The sequence below is a fragment of the Rhododendron vialii genome, chromosome 6a (assembly GCF_030253575.1).
Source record: "Rhododendron vialii isolate Sample 1 chromosome 6a, ASM3025357v1".
In the NCBI taxonomy this organism is placed as follows: Eukaryota; Viridiplantae; Streptophyta; class Magnoliopsida; order Ericales; family Ericaceae; genus Rhododendron; species Rhododendron vialii.
Genome location: NC_080562.1, coordinates 17,615,881 through 17,633,550, shown reverse-complemented (window position 1 = coordinate 17,633,550; position 17,670 = coordinate 17,615,881).

Below are 17,670 nucleotides of genomic sequence, written 5' to 3'. Positions count from 1 at the left end.
CCGTAACGAAGTCCTCGTACGGAATTGCACCGTTTTGGTGTGATTTGGTACCGTAACGAAGTACTCGTACGGTATTGCACCGTTTTCGTGTGGTTTGGTACCGTATGGATGTACTCGTACGGTATTGCACCGTTTTGGTGTGGTTTGGTACCGTGTGGATGTACTCGTACGGTATTGCACCGTTTTGGTGTGGTATGGTACCGTGTGGATGTACTCGTACGGTATTGCACCGTTTTCGTGTGGTTTGGTACCGGATGAATGTACTCGTACGGTATTGTACCGGTTTGGTGTGGTTTGGTACCGTATGGATGTACTCGTACCGTATTGTACCGTTTTTGTGTGCTTTGGTACCGTAACGAAGTACTCGTACGGTTTGGAACCGTTTTGGTGTGGTTTGGTACCGTATGGATGTACTCGTACGGTATTGCATCGTTTTGGTGTGGTTTGGTACCGTGTGGATGTACTCGTACGGTATTGCACCGTTTTCGTGTGGTTTGGTACCGTATGAATGTACTCGTACGGTATTGTACCGGTTTAGTGTGGTTTGGTACCGTATGGATGTACTCGTACCGTATTGTACCGTTTTTGTGTGGTTTGGTACCGTAACGAAGTACTCGTACGGTATTGTACCGTTTTGGTGTGGTTTGGAACCGTAACGAAGTACTCGTACGATATTGCACCGTTTTGGTGTGGTTTGGTACCATATGAATGTACTCGTACGGTATTGCACAGTTTTGGTGTGGTTTGGTACCGTAACGAAGTACTCGTACGGTATTGTACTGTTTTGGTGTGGTTTGGTACCGTAACGAAGTACTCGTACGGTTTCGCACCTTTTTGGTGTGGTTTGGTACCGTATGGATGTACTCGTATGGTATTGCACCGTTTTGGTGTGGTTTGGTACCGTAACGAAGTACTCGTGCGGTATTGTACCGTTTTGGTGTGGTTTGGTACCGTAACGAAGTACTCGTACGGTTTGGCACCGTTTTGGTGTGGTTTGGTACCGTATGGATGTACTCATACGGTATTTCACCATTTGGTGTGGTTTGGTACCGTATGGATGTACTCGTACGGTATTGCACCGTTTTGGTGTGGGTTGGTACCGTGTGGATGTACTCGTACGGTATTGCACCGTTTTGGTGTGGTTTGGTACCGTAACGAAGTACTCGTACGGTTTTGCACCGTTTTGGTGTGGTTTGGTACCGTATGGATGTACTCGTACGGTATTGCACCATTTTGGTGTGGTTTGGTACCGTGTGGATGTAGTCGTACGGTATTGCACCGTTTTGGTGTGGTTTGGTACCGTGTGGATGTACTCGTACGGTATTGCACCGTTTTGGTGTGGTTTGGTACCGTGTTGATGTACTCGTACGGTATTGTACCGGTTTTGTGTGGTTTGGTACCGTATCGATGTACTCGTACCGTATTGTACCGTTTTTGTGTGGTTTGGTACCGTAACGAAGTACTCGTTCGGTATTGTACCCTTTTGGTGTGGTTTGGAACCGTAACGAAATACTCGTACGGTATTGCACCGTTTTGGTGTGGTTTGGTACCATATGGATGTACTCGTACAGTATTGCACAGTTTTTGTGTGGTTTGGTACCGTAACGAAGTACTCGAACGGTATTGTACTGTTTTGGTGTGGTTTGGTACCGTAACGAAGTACTCGTACGGTATTGTACCGTGTTGGTGTGGTTTGGTACCGTAACGAAGTACTCGTACGGTTTGGTACCGTTTTGGTGTGGTTTGGCACCGTGTGGATGTACTCGTACGGTATTGCACCGTTTTCGTGTGGTTTGGTACCGTATGGATGTACTCGTACGGTATTGCACCGTTTTGGTGTGCTTTAGTACCGTGTGGATGTACTCGTACGGTATTGCACCGTTTTGGTGTGGTATGGTACCGTGTGGATGTACTCGTACGGTATTGCACCGTTTTGGTGTGGTTTGGTACCGTATGAATGTACTCGTACGGTATTGAACCGTTTTGGTGTGGTATGGTACCGTGTGGATGTACTCGTACGGTATTGCAACGTTTTGGTGTGGTTTGGCACCGTGTGGATGTACTCGTACGGTATTGCACCGTTTTCGTGTGGTTTGGTACCGTATGGATGTACTCGTACGGTATTGCACCGTTTTGGTGTGCTTTAGTACCGTGTGGATGTACTCGTACGGTATTGCACCGTTTTGGTGTGGTATGGTACCGTGTGGATGTACTCGTACGGTATTGCACCGTTTTGGTGTGGTTTGGTACCGTATGAATGTACTCGTACGGTATTGAACCGTTTTGGTGTGGTATGGTACCGTGTGGATGTACTCGTACGGTATTGCAACGTTTTGGTGTGGTTTGGCACCGTGTGGATGTACTCGTACGGTATTGCACCGTTTTCGTGTGGTTTGGTACCGTATGGATGTACTCGTACGGTATTGCACCGTTTTGGTGTGCTTTAGTACCGTGTGGATGTACTCGTACGGTATTGCACCGTTTTGGTGTGGTATGGTACCGTGTGGATGTACTCGTACGGTATTGCACCGTTTTGGTGTGGTTTGGTACCGTATGAATGTACTCGTACGGTATTGAACCGGTTTGGTGTGGTTTGGTACCGTATGGATGTACTCGTACCGTATTGTACCGTTTTTGTGTGCTTTGGTACCGTAACGAAGTACTCGTACGGTTTGGAACCGTTTTGGTGTGGTTTGGTACCGTATGGATGTACTCGTACGGTATTGCACCATTTTGGTGTGGTTTGGTACCGTGTGGATGTACTCGTACGGTATTGCACCGTTTTCGTGTGGTTTGGTACCGTATGAATGTACTCGTACGGTATTGTACCGGTTTAGTGTGGTTTGGTACCGTATGGATGTACTCGTACCGTATTGTACCGTTTTTGTGTGGTTTGGTACCGTAACGAAGTACTCGTACGGTATTGTACCGTTTCGGTGTGGTTTGGAACCGTCACGAAGTACTCGTACGGTATTGTACCGTTTTGGTGTGGTTTGGTACCGTATGGATGTACTCATGCGGTATTGCACCATTTGGTGTGGTTTGGTACCGTATGGATGTACTCGTACGGTATTGCACCGTTTTGGTGTGGTTTGGTACCGTAACGAAGTACTCGTACGGAATTGCACCGTTTTGGTGTGGTTTGGTACGGTAACGAAGTACTCGTACGGTATTGCACCGTTTTGGTGTGGTTTGGTACCGTAACGAAGTACTCGTACGGTATTGTACCGTTTTGGTGTGGTTTGGTACCGTATGAATGTACTCGTACGGTATTGCATCGTTTTGGTGTGGTTTGGTACCGTGTGGATGTACTCGTACGGTATTGCACCATTTTCGTGTGGTTTGGTACCGTATGAATGTACTCGTACGGTATTGTACCGGTTTGGTGTGGTTTGGTACCGTATGGATGTACTCGTACCGTATTGTACCGTTTTTGTGTGGTTTGGTACCGTAACGAAGTACTCGTACGGTATTGTACCCTTTTGGTGTGCTTTGGAACCGTAACGAAGTACTCGTACGGTATTGCACCGTTTTGGTGTGGTTTGGTACCATATGGATGTACTCGTACGGTATTGCACAGTTTTGGTGTGGTTTGGTACCGTAATGATGTACTCGTACGGTATTGTACTGTTTTGGTGTGGTTTGGTACCGTAACGAAGTACTCGTACGGTTTCGCACCTTTTTGGTGTGGTTTGGTACCGTATGGATGTACTCGTACGGTATTGCACCGTTTTGGTGTGGTTTGGTACCGTAACGAAGTACTCGTACGGACTTGCACCGTTTTGGTGTGGTTTGGTACCGTAACGAAGTACTCGTACGGTATTGTACTGTTTTGGTGTGCTTTGGTACCATAACGAAATAGTCGTACGGTTTCGCACCTTTTTGGGGTGGTTTGGTACCGTATGGATGTACTCGTACGGTATTGCACCGTTTTGGTGTGGTTTGTTACCGTAACGAAGTACTCGTACGGAATTGCACCGTTTTGGTGTGGTTTGGTTCCGTAACGAAGTACTCGTACGGTATTCCACCGTTTTGGTGTGGTTTGGTACCGTAACGAAGTACTCGTACGGTTTGGCACCGTTTTGGTGTGGTTTGGTACCGTATGGATGTACTCATACGGTATTGCACCATTTGGTGTGGTTTGGTACCGTATGGATGAACTCGTACGGTATTGCACAGTTTTGGTGTGGTTTGGTACCGTAACGAAGTACTCGTACGGTTTTGCACCTTTTTGGTGTGGTTTGGTACCGTATGGATGTACTCGTACGGTATTGCACCGTTTTCGTGTGGTTTGGTACCGTAACGAAGTACTCGTACGGAATTGCACCGTTTTGGTGTGGTTTGGTTCCGTAACGAAGTACTCGTACGGTATTGCACCGTTTTGGTGTGGTTTGGTACCGTAACGAAGTACTCGTACGGTTTTGCACCTTTTTGGTGTGGTTTGGTACCGTATGGATGTACTCGTACGGTATTGCACCGTTTTCGTGTGGTTTGGTACTGTAACGAAGTACTCGTACGGAATTGCACCGTTTTGGTGTGGTTTGGTACCGTAACGAAGTACTCGTACGGTATTGTACCGTTTTGGTGTGGTTTGGTACCGTATGGATGTACTCATACGGTATTGCACCATTTGGTGTGGTTTGGTACCGTATGGATGTACTCGTACGGTATTGCACCGTTTTGGTGTGGTTTGGTACCGTAACGAAGTACTCGTACGGAATTGCACCGTTTTGGTGTGGTTTGGTACCGTAACGAAGTACTCGTACGGTATTGCACCGTTTTGGTGTGATTTGGTACCGTAACGAAGTACTCGTACGGTATTGTACCGTTTTGTTGTGGTTTGGTACCGTAACGAAGTACTCGTACGGTTTGGCACTGTTTTGGTGTGGTTTGGTACCGTATGGATGAACTCATACGGTATTGCACCATTTGGTGTGGTTTGGTACCGTATGAATGTACTCGTACGGTATTGCACCGTTTTCGTGTGGTTTGGTACCGTATGAATGTACTCGTACGGTATTGTACCGGTTTGGCGTGGTTTGGTACCGTATGGATGTACTCGTACCGTATTGTACCGTTTTTCTGTGGTTTGGTACCGTAACGAAGTACTCGTACGGTATTGTTCCGTTTTGGCGTGGTTTGGTACCATATGGATGTACTCGTACGGTATTGCACAGTTTTGGTGTGGTTTGGTACCGTATCGAAGTACTCGTACGGTATTGTACTGTTTTGGTGTGGTTTGGTACCGTAACGAAGTACTCGTACAGTTTCGCACCTTTTTGGTGTTGTTTGGTACCGTATAGATGTACTCGTACGGTATTGCACCGTTTTGGTGTGGTTTGGTACCGTAACGAAGTACTCGTACGGAATTGCACCATTTTGGTGTGGTTTAGTACCATAACGAAGTACTCGTACGGTATTGCACCGTTTTGGTGTGGTTTGGTACCGTAACGAAGTACTCGTACGGTTTGGCACCGTTTTGGTGTGGTTTGGTACCGTATGGATGTACTCATACGGTATTGCACCATTTGGTGTGGTTTGGTACCGTATGGATGTACTCGTACGGTATTGCACAGTTTTGGTGTGGTTTGGTACCGTAACGAAATACTCGTACGGTATTGTACCGTGTTGGTGTGGTTTGGTACCGTAACGAAGTACTCGTACGGTTTAGCACCGTTTTGGTGTGGTTTGGTACCGTATGGATGTACTCATACGGTATTGCACCATTTGGTGTGGTTTGGTACCGTATGGATGTACTCGTACGGTATTGCACCGTTTTGGTGTGGTTTGGTACGGTAACGAAGTACACGTACGGAATTGCACCGTTTTGGTGTGGTTTGGTACTGTAACGAAGTACTCGTACGGTATTGCACCGTTTTGGTGTGGTTTGGTACCGTAACGAAGTACTCGTGCGGTATTGTACCGGTTTGGTGTGGTTTGGTACCGTATGGACGTACTCGTACCGTATTGTACCGTTTTTGTGTGGTTTGGTACCGTAAGGAAGTACTCATTCGGTATTGTACCCTTTTGGTGTGGTTTGGAACCGTAACGAAATACTCGTACGGTATTGCACCGTTTTGGTGTGGTTTGGTACCGTAACGAAGTACTCGTGCGGTATTGTACCGGTTTGGTGTGGTTTGGTACCGTATGGACGTACTCGTACCGTATTGTACCGTTTTTGTGTGGTTTGGTACCGTAAGGAAGTACTCATTCGGTATTGTACCCTTTTGGTGTGGTTTGGAACCGTAACGAAATACTCGTACGGTATTGCACCGTTTTGGTGTGGTTTCGTACCATATGGATGTACTCGTACGGTATTGCACAGTTTTTGTGTGGTTTGGTACCGTAACGAAGTACTCGTACGGTATTGTGCTGTTTTGGTGTGGTTTGGTACCGTAACGAAGTACTCGTACGGTTTTGCCCCGTTTTGGTGTGGTTTGGTACTGTATGGATGTACTCGTACGGTATTGCACCGTTTTGGTGTGGTTTGGTACCGTAACGAAGTTCTCGTACGTAATTGCACCGTTTTGGTGTGGTTTGGTACTGTATGGATGTACTCGTACGGTATTGCACCGTTTTGGTGTGGTTTGGTACCGTGTGGATGTACTCGTACGGTATTGCACCGTTTTGGTGTGGTATGGTACCGTTTGGATCTACTCGTACGGTATTGCACCGTTTTCGTGTGGTTTGGTACCGTATGAATGTACTCGTACAGTATTGTACCGGTTTGGTGTGGTTTGGTACCATATGGATGTACTCGTACCATATTGTACCGTTTTTGTGTGCTTTGGTACCGTAACGAAGTACTCGTACGGTTTGGAACCGTTTTGGTGTGGTTTGGTACCGTATGGATGTACTCGTACGGTATTGCACCGTTTTGGTGTGGTTTGGTACCGTGTGGATGTACTCGTACGGTATTGCACCATTTTCGTGTGGTTTGGTACCGTATGAATGTACTCGTACGGTATTGTACCGGTTTGGTGTGGTTTGGTACCGTATGGATGTACTCGTACCGTATTGTACCATTTTTGTGTGGTTTGGTACCGTAACGAAGTACTCGTACGGTATTATACCGTTTTGGTGTGGTTTGGAACCGTAACGAAGTACTCGTACGGTATTGCACCGTTTTGGTGTGGTTTGGTACCATATGAATGTACTCGTACGGTATTGCACAGTTTTGGTGTGGTTTGGTACCGTAACGAAGTACTCGTACGGTATTGTACTGTTTTGGTGTGGTTTGGTACCGTATGGATGTACTCGTACGGTATTGCACCGTTTTGGTGTGGTTTGGTACCGTGTGGATGTACTCGTACGGTATTGCACCGTTTTGGTGTGGTATGGTACCGTTTGGATGTACTCGTACGGTATTGCACCGTTTTCGTGTGGTTTGGTACCGTATGAATGTACTCGTACGGTATTGTACCGGTTTGGTGTGGTTTGGTACCGTATGGATGTACTCGTACCGTATTGTACCGTTTTTGTGTGCTTTGGTACCGTAACGAAGTACTCGTACGGTTTGGAACCGTTTTGGTGTGGTTTGGTACCGTATGAATGTACTCGTACGGTATTGCACCGTTTTGGTGTGGTTTGGTACCGTGTGGATGTACTCGTACGGTATTGCACCATTTTCGTGTGGTTTGGTACCGTATGAATGTACTCGTACGGTATTGTACCGGTTTGGTGTGGTTTGGTTCCGTATGGATGTACTCGTACCGTATTGTACCGTTTTGGTGTGGTTTGGAACCGTAACGAAGTACTCGTACGGTATTGCACCGTTTTGGTGTGGTTTGGTACCATATGGATGTACTCGTACAGTATTGCACAGTTTTGGTGTGGTTTGGTACCATAACGATGTACTCGTACGGTATTGTACTGTTTTGGTGTGGTTTGGTACCGTAACGAAGTACTCGTACGGTTTCGCACCTTTTTGGTGTGGTTTGGTACCGTATGGATGTACTCGTACGGTATTGCACCGTTTTGGTGTGGTTTGGTACCGTAACGAAGTACTCGTACGGTATTGCACCGTTTTGGTGTGGTTTGGTACCGTAACGAAGTACTCGTACGGTTTGGAACCGTTTTGGTGTGGATTGATACCGTATGGATGTACTCATACGGTATTGCAACATTTGGTGTGGTTTGGTACCGTATGGATGTACTCGTACGGTATTGCACAGTTTTTGTGTGGTTTGGTACCGTAACGAAGTACTCGTACGATTTTGCACCTTTTTGGTGTGGTTTGGTACCGTATGGATGTACTCGTACGGTATTGCACCGTTTTGGTGTGGTTTGGTACCGTAACGAAGTACTCGTACGGAATTGCACCGTTTTGGTGTGGTTTGGTACCGTAACGAAGTACTCGTACGGTATTATACCGTTTTGGTGTGGTTTGGAACCGTAACGAAGTACTCGTACGGTATTGCACCGTTTTGGTGTGGTTTGGTACCATATGAATGTACTCGTACGGTATTGCACAGTTTTGGTGTGGTTTGGTACCGTAACGAAGTACTCGTACGGAATTGCACCGTTTTGGTGTGGTTTGGTACCGTAACGAAGTACTAGTACGGTATTGCATAGTTTTGGTGTGGTTCGGTACCGTAACGAAGTACTCGTACGGTATTGCACCGTTTTGGTGTGGTTTGGTACCGTAACGAAGTACTCGTACGGTATTGTACCGTTTTGGTGTGGTTTGGTGCCGTAACGAAGTACTCGTACGGTTTGGCACCGTTTTGGTGTGGTTTGGTACCGTATGGATGAACTCCTATGGTATTGCACCATTTGGTGTGGTTTGGTACCGTATGGATGTACTCGTACGGTATTGCACCATTTTGGTGTGGTTTGGTACCGTCTGGAAGTACTGGTACGGTATTGCACCGTTTTGGTGTGGTTTGGTACCGTAACGAAGTACTCGTACGGTATTGTACCGTTTTGGTGTGGTTTGGTACCGTAACGAGGTACTCGTACGGTTTGGCACCGTTTTGGTGTGGTTTGGTACCGTATGGATGTACTCATACGGTATTTCACCATTTGGTGTGGTTTGGTACCGTATGGATGTACTCGTACGGTATTGCACCGTTTTGGTGTGGTTTGGTACCGTGTGGATGTACTCGTACGGTTTTGCGTCGTTTTGGTGTGGTTTGGTACCGTAACGAAGTACTCGTACGGTTTTGCACCATTTTGGTTTGGTTTGGTACCGTATGGATGTACTCGTACGGTATTGCACCATTTTGGTGTGGTTTGGTACCGTGTGGATGTACACGTACGGTATTGCACCGTTTTCGTGTGGTTTGGTACCGTATGAATGTACTCGTACGGTATTGTACCGGTTTGGTGTGGTTTGGTACCGTATGGATGTACTCGTACCGTATTGTACCGTTTTTGTGTGGTTTGGTACCGTAAGGAAGTACTCGTTCAGTATTGTACCCTATTGGTGTGGTTTGGAACCGTAACGAAATACTCGTACGGTATTGCACCGTTTTGGTGTGGTTTGGTACCATATGGATGTACTCGTACGGTATTGCACAGTTTTGGTGTGGTTTGGTACCGTATCGAAGTACTCGTACGGTATTGTACTGTTTTGGTGTGGTTTGGTACCGTAACGAAGTACTCGTACAGTTTCGCACCGTTTTGGTGTGGTTTGGTACCGTATGGATGTACTCGTACGGTATTGCACCGTTTTGGTGTGGTTTGGTACCGTAACGAAGTACTCGTACGGAATTGCACCGTTTTGGTGTGGTTTAGTACCGTAACGAAGTACTCGTACGGTATTGCACCGTTTTGGTGTGGTTTGGTACCGTAACGAAGTACTCGTACGGTTTGGCACCGTTTTGGTGTGGTTTGGTACCGTATGGATGTACTCATACGGTATTGCACCATTTGGTGTGGTTTGGTACCGTATGGATGTACTCGTACGGTATTGCACAGTTTTGGTGTGGTTTGGTACCGTAACGAAATACTCGTACGGTATTGTACCGTGTTGGTGTGGTTTGGTACCGTAACGAAGTACTCGTACGGTTTAGCACCGTTTTGGTGTGGTTTGGTACCGTATGGATGTACTCATACGGTATTGCACCATTTGGTGTGGTTTGGTACCGTATGGATGTACTCATACGGTATTGCACCGTTTTGGTGTGGTTTGGTACGGTAACGAAGTACACGTACGGAATTGCACCGTTTTGGTGTGGTTTGGTACGGTAACGAAGTACTCGTACGGTATTGCACCGTTTTGGTGTGGTTTGGTACCGTAACGAAGTACTCGTGCGGTATTGTACCGTTTTGGTGTGGTTTGGTACCGTAACGAAGTACTCGTACGGTTTGGCATCGTTTTGGTGTGGTTTGGTACCGTATGGATGAACTCATATGGTATTGCACCATTTGGTGTGGTTTGGTACCGTATGGATGTACTCGTACGGTATTGCACCGTTTTTGTGTGGTTTGGTACCGTGTGGAAGTACTTGTACGGTATTGCACCGTTTTGGTGTGGTTTGGTACCGTAACGAAGTACTCGTACGGTATTGTACCGTTTTGGTGTGATTTGGTACCGTAACGAGGTACTCGTACGGTTTGGCACCGTTTTGGTGTGGTTTGGTACCGTATGGATGTACTCATACGGTATTTCACCATTTGGTGTGGTTTGCTACCGTATGGATGTACTCGTACGGTATTGCACCGTTTTGGTGTGGTTTGGTACCGTGTGGATGTAGTCGTACGGTTTTGCATCGTTTTGGTGTGGTTTGGTACCGTAACGAAGTACTCGTACGGTTTTGCACCATTTTGGTTTGGTTTGGTACCGTATGGATGTAGTCGAACGGTATTGCACCATTTTGGTGTGGTTTGGTACCGTGTGGATGTACTCGTACGGTATTGCACCGTTTTCGTGTGGTTTGGTACCGTATGAATGTACTCGTACGGTATTGTACCGGTTTGGTGTGGTTTGGTACCGTATGGACGTACTCGTACCGTATTGTACCGTTTTTGTGTGGTTTGGTACCGTAAGGAAGTACTCATTCGGTATTGTACCCTTTTGGTGTGGTTTGGAACCGTAACGAAATACTCGTACGGTAATGCACCGTTTTGGTGTGGTTTCGTACCATATGGATGTACTCGTACGGTATTGCACAGTTTTTGTGTGGTTTGGTACCGTAACGAAGTACTCGTACGGTATTGTGCTATTTTGGTGTGGTTTGGTACCGTAACGAAGTACTCGTACGGTTTTGCCCCGTTTTGGTGTGGTTTGGTACTGTATGGATGTACTCGTACGGTATTGCACCGTTTTGGTGTGGTTTGGTACCGTAACGAAGTTCTCGTACGGAATTGCACCGTTTTGGTGTGGTTTGGTACTGTATGGATGTACTCGTACGGTATTGCACCGTTTTGGTGTGGTTTGGTACCGTGTGGATGTACTCGTACGGTATTGCACCGTTTTGGTGTGGTATGGTACCGTTTGGATCTACTCGTACGGTATTGCACCGTTTTCGTGTGGTTTGGTACCGTATGAATGTACTCGTACAGTATTGTACCGGTTTGGTGTGGTTTGGTACCATATGGATGTACTCGTACCGTATTGTACCGTTTTTGTGTGCTTTGTTACCGTAACGAAGTACTCGTACGGTTTGGAACCGTTTTGGTGTGGTTTGGTACCGTATGGATGTACTCGTACGGTATTGCACCGTTTTGGTGTGGTTTGGTACCGTGTGGATGTACTCGTACGGTATTGCACCATTTTCGTGTGGTTTGGTACCGTATGAATGTACTCGTACGGTATTGTACCGGTTTGGTGTGGTTTGGTACCGTATGGATGTACTCGTACCGTATTGTACCATTTTTGTGTGGTTTGGTACCGTAACGAAGTACTCGTACGGTATTATACCGTTTTGGTGTGGTTTGGAACCGTAACGAAGTACTCGTACGGTATTGCACCGTTTTGGTGTGGTTTGGTACCATATGAATGTACTCGTACGGTATTGCACAGTTTTGGTGTGGTTTGGTACCATAACGAAGTACTCGTACGGTATTGTACTGTTTTGGTGTGGTTTGGTACCGTATGGATGTACTCGTACGGTATTGCACCGTTTTGGTGTGGTTTGGTACCGTGTGGATGTACTCGTACGGTATTGCACCGTTTTGGTGTGGTATGGTACCGTTTGGATGTACTCGTACGGTATTGCACCGTTTTCGTGTGGTTTGGTACCGTATGAATGTACTCGTACGGTATTGTACCGGTTTGGTGTGGTTTGGTACCGTATGGATGTACTCGTACCGTATTGTACCGTTTTTGTGTGCTTTGGTACCGTAACGAAGTACTCGTACGGTTTGGAACCGTTTTGGTGTGGTTTGGTACCGTATGAATGTACTCGTACGGTATTGCACCGTTTTGGTGTGGTTTGGTACCGTGTGGATGTACTCGTACGGTATTGCACCATTTTCGTGTGGTTTGGTACCGTATGAATGTACTCGTACGGTATTGTACCGGTTTTGTGTGGTTTGGTACCGTATGGATGTACTCGTACCGTATTGTACCGTTTTTGTGTGGTTTGGTACCGTAACGAAGTACTCGTACGGTATTGTACCGTTTTGGTGTGGTTTGGAACCGTAACGAAGTACTCGTACGGTATTGCACCGTTTTGGTGTGGTTTGGTACCATATGGATGTACTCGTACGGTATTGCACAGTTTTGGTGTGGTTTGGTACCGTAACGATGTACTCGTACGGTATTGTACTGTTTTGGTGTGGTTTGGTACCGTAACGAAGTACTCGTACCGTTTCGCACCTTTTTGGTGTGGTTTGGTACCGTATGGATGTACTCGTACGGTATTGCACCGTTTTGGTGTGGTTTGGTACCGTAACGAAGTACTCGTACGGTATTGCACCGTTTTGGTGTGGTTTGGTACCGTAACGAAGTACTCGTACGGTTTGGAACCGTTTTGGTGTGGATTGATACCGTATGGATGTACTCATACGGTATTGCACCATTTGGTGTGGTTTGGTACCGTATGGATGTACTCGTACGGTATTGCACAGTTTTGGTGTGGTTTGGTATCGTAACGAAGTACTCGTACGGTTTTGCACCTTTTTTGTGTGGTTTTGTACCGTATGGATGTACTCGTACGGTATTGCACCGTTTTGGTTTGGTTTGGTACCGTAACGAAGTACTCGTACGGAATTGCACCGTTTTGGTGTGGTTTGGTACCGTATGGATGTACTCGTACGGTATTGCACCGTTTTGGTGTGGTTTGGTACCGTGTGGATGTACTCGTACGGTTTTGCGTCGTTTTGGTGTGGTTTGGTACCGTAACGAAGTACTCGTACGGTTTTGCACCATTTTGGTTTGGTTTGGTACCGTATGGATGTACTCGTACGGTATTGCACCATTTTGGTGTGGTTTCGTACCGTGTGGATGTACACGTACGGTATTGCACCGTTTTCGTGTGGTTTGGTACCGTATGAATGTACTCGTACGGTATTGTACCGGTTTGGTGTGGTTTGGTACCGTATGGATGTACTCGTACCGTATTGTACCGTTTTTGTGTGGTTTGGTACCGTATGGAAGTACTCGTTCAGTTTTGTACCCTTTTGGTGTGGTTTGGAACCGTAACGAAATACTCGTACGGTATTGCACCGTTTTGGTGTGGTTTGGTACCATATGGATGTACTCGTACGGTATTGCACAGTTTTTGTGTGGTTTGGTACCGTAACAAAGTACTCGTACGGTATTGTACTGTTTTGGTGTGGTTTGGTACCGTAACGAAGTACTCGTACGGTTTTGCACCGTTTTGGTGTTGTTTGGTACTGTATGGATGTACTCGTACGGTATTGCACCGTTTTGGTGTGGTTTGGTACCGTAACGAAGTACTCGTACGGTATTGTACTGTTTTGGGGTGGTTTGGTACCGTAACGAAGTACTCGTACGGTTTTGGACCGTTTTGGTGTGGTTTGGTACTGTATGGATGTACTCGTACGGTATTGCACCGTTTTGGTGTGGTTTGGTACCATATGGATGTACTCGTACGGTATTGCACAGTTTTTGTGTGGTTTGGTACCGTAACAAAGTACTCGTACGGTATTGTACTGTTTTGGTGTGGTTTGGTACCGTAACGAAGTACTCGTACGGTTTTGGACCGTTTTGGTGTGGTTTGGTACTGTATGGATGTACTCGTACGGTATTGCACCGTTTTGGTGTGGTTTGGTACCGTAACAAAGTACTCGTACGGTTTGGCACCGTTTTGGTGTGGTTTGGTACCGTATGGATGTACTCTTACGGTATTGCACGATTTGGTGTGGTTTGGTACCGTATGGATGTACTCGTACGGTATTGCACAGTTTTGGTGTGGTTTGGTACTGTAACGAAGTACTCGTACGGTTTTGCACCTTTTTGGTGTGGTTTGGTACCGTATGGATGTACTCGTACGGCATTGCACCGTTTTCGTGTCGTTTGGTACCGTAACGAAGTACTCGTACGGAATTGCACCGTTTTGGTGTGGTTTGGTACCGTAACGAAGTACTCGTACGGTATTGTACCGTGTTAGTGTGGTTTGGTACTGTAACGAAGTACTGGTACGGTTTGGCACCGTTTTGGTGTGGTTTGGTACCGTATGGTTGTACTCATACGGTATTGCACCATTTGGTGTGGTTTGGTACCGTATGGATGTACTCGTACGGTATTGCACCGTTTTGGTGTGGTTTGGTACCGTAACGAAGTACTCGTACGGTATTGCACCGTTTTGGTGTGGTTTGGTACCGTAACGAAGTACTCGTACGGTATTGTACCGTTTTGGTGTGGTTTGGTACCGTAACGTTACGAAGTACTCGTACGGTATTGTACCGTTTTGGTGTGGTTTGGTACCGTAACGAAGTACTCGTACGGTATTGCACCGTTTTGGTGTGGTTTGGTACCGTAACGAAGTACTCGTACGGTTTGGCACCGTTTTGGTGTGGTTTGGTACCGTATGGATGTACTCATACGGTATTTCACCATTTGGTATGGTTTGTTACCGTATGGATGTACTCGTACGGTATTGCACCGTTTTGGTGTGGTTTGGTACCGTGTGGATGTACTCGTACGGTATTGCACCGTTTTGGTGTGGTTTGGTACCGTAACGAAGTACTCGTACGGTTTTGCACCGTTTTGGTTTGGTTTGGTACCGTATGGATGTACTCGTACGGTATTGCCCCATTTTGGTGTGGTTTGGTACCGTGTGGATGTACTCGTACGGTATTGCACCGTTTTTGTGTGGTTTGGTACCGTGTTGATGTACTCGTACGGTATTGCACCGTTTTCGTGTGGTTTGGCACCGTATGAATGTACTCGTACGGTATTGTACCGGTTTGGTGTGGTTTGGTACCGTATGGATGTACTCGTACCGTATTGTACCGTTTTTGTGTGGTTTGGTACCTTAACGAAGTATTCGTTCGGTATTGTACCCTTTTGGTGTGGTTTAGAACCGTAACGAAATACTCGTACGGTATTGCACCGTTTTGGTGTGGTTTGGTACCATATGGATGTACTCGTACGGTATTGCACAGTTTTTGTGTGGTTTGGTACCGTAACGAAGTACTCTTACGGTTTTGTACTGTTTTGGTGTGGTTTGGTACCGTAACGAAGTACTCGTACGGTTTTGCACCGTTTTGGTGTGGTTTGGTACCGTATGGATGTACTCGTACGGTATTGCACCGTTTTGGTGTGGTTTGGTACCGTAACGAAGTACTCGTACGGTTTGGCATCGTTTTGGTGTGGTTTGGTACCGTATGGATGTACTCATACGGTATTGCACCATTTGGTGTGGTTTGGTACCGTATGGATGTACTCGTACCGTATTGTACCGTTTTTGTGTGGTTTGGTACCGTAACGAAGTACTCGTTCGGTATTGTACCCTTTTGGTGTGGTTTGGAACCGTAACGAAATACTCGTACGGTATTGCACCGTTTTGGTGTGGTTTGGTACCATATGGATGTACTCGTACGGTATTGCACAGTTTTTGTGTGGTTTGGTACCGTAACGAAGTACTCTTACGGTATTGTACTGTTTTGGTGTGGTTTGGTACCGTAACGAAGTACTCGTACGGTTTTGCACCGTTTTGGTATGGTTTGGTACCGTATGGATGTACTCGTACGGTATTGCACCGTTTTGGTGTGGTTTGGTACCGTAACGAAGTACTCGTATGGTTTGGCACCGTTTTGGTGTGGTTTGGTACCGTATGGATGTACTCATACGGTATTGCATCATTCGGTGTGGTTTGGTACCGTATGGATGTACTCGTACCGTATTGCACCGTTTTGGTGTGGTTTGGTACCGTGTGGATGTACTCATACGGTATTGCACAGTTTTGGTGTGGTTTGGTACCGTAACGAAGTACTCGTACGGTATTGTACTGTTTTTGTGTGGTTTTGTACCGTAACGAAGTACTCGTACGGTTACGCACCTTTTTGGTGTGGTTTGGTACCGTATGGATGTACTCGTACGGTATTGCACCGTTTTGGTGTGGTGTGGTATTGTAACAAAGTACTCGTACGGAATTGCACCGTTTTGGTGTGGTTTGGTACCGTAACGAAGTACTCGTACGGTATTGCACCGTTTCGGTGTGGTTTGGTACCGTAACGAAGTACTCGTACGGTTTGGCACCGTTTTCGTGTGGTTTGGTACCGTATGGATGTACTCATACGGTATTGCACCATTTGGTGTGGTTTGGTACCGTATGGATGTACTCGTACGGTATTGCACCGTTTTGGTGTGGTTTGCTACCGTGTTGATGTACTCGTACGGTATTGCACTATTTTCGTGTGGTTTGCTACCGTTTGAATGTACTCGTACGGTATTGTACCGGTTTGGTGTGGTTTGGTACCGTATGGATGTACTCGTACCGTATTGTACCGTTTTTGTGTGGTTTGGTACCGTAACAAAGTACTCTTACGGTATTGTACTGTTTTGGTGTGGTTTGGTACCGTAACGAAGTACTCGTACGGTATTGCACCGTTTTGGTGTGGTTTAGTACCGTAACGATGTACTCGTACGGTATTGTACCGTTTTGGTGTGGTTTGGTACCGTAACGAAGTACTCGTACGGTATTGTACCGTTTTGGTGTGGTTTGGTACCGTAACGAAGTACTCGTACGGTTTGGCACCGTTTTGGTGTGGTTTGGTACCGTATGGATGTACTCATACGGTATTTCACCATTTGGTATGGTTTGTTACCGTATGGATGTACTCGTACGGTATTGCACCGTTTTGGTGTGGTTTGGTACCGTGTGGATGTACTCGTACGGTATTGCACCGTTTTGGTGTGGTTTGGTACCGTAACGAAGTACTCGTACGGTTTTGCACCGTTTTGGTTTGGTTTGGTACCGTATGGATGTACTCGTACGGTATTGCCCCATTTTGGTGTGGTTTGGTACCGTGTGGATGTACTCGTACGGTATTGCACCGTTTTGGTGTGGTTTGGTACCGTGTTGATGTACTCGTATGGTATTGCACCGTTTTCGTGTGGTTTGGCACCGTATGAATGTACTCATACGGTATTGTACCGGTTTGGTGTGGTTTGGTACCGTATGGATGTACTCGTACCGTATTGTACCGTTTTTGTGTGGTTTGGTACCTTAACGAAGTATTCGTTCGGTATTGTACCCTTTTGGTGTGGTTTAGAACCGTAACGAAATACTCGTACGGTATTGCACCGTTTTG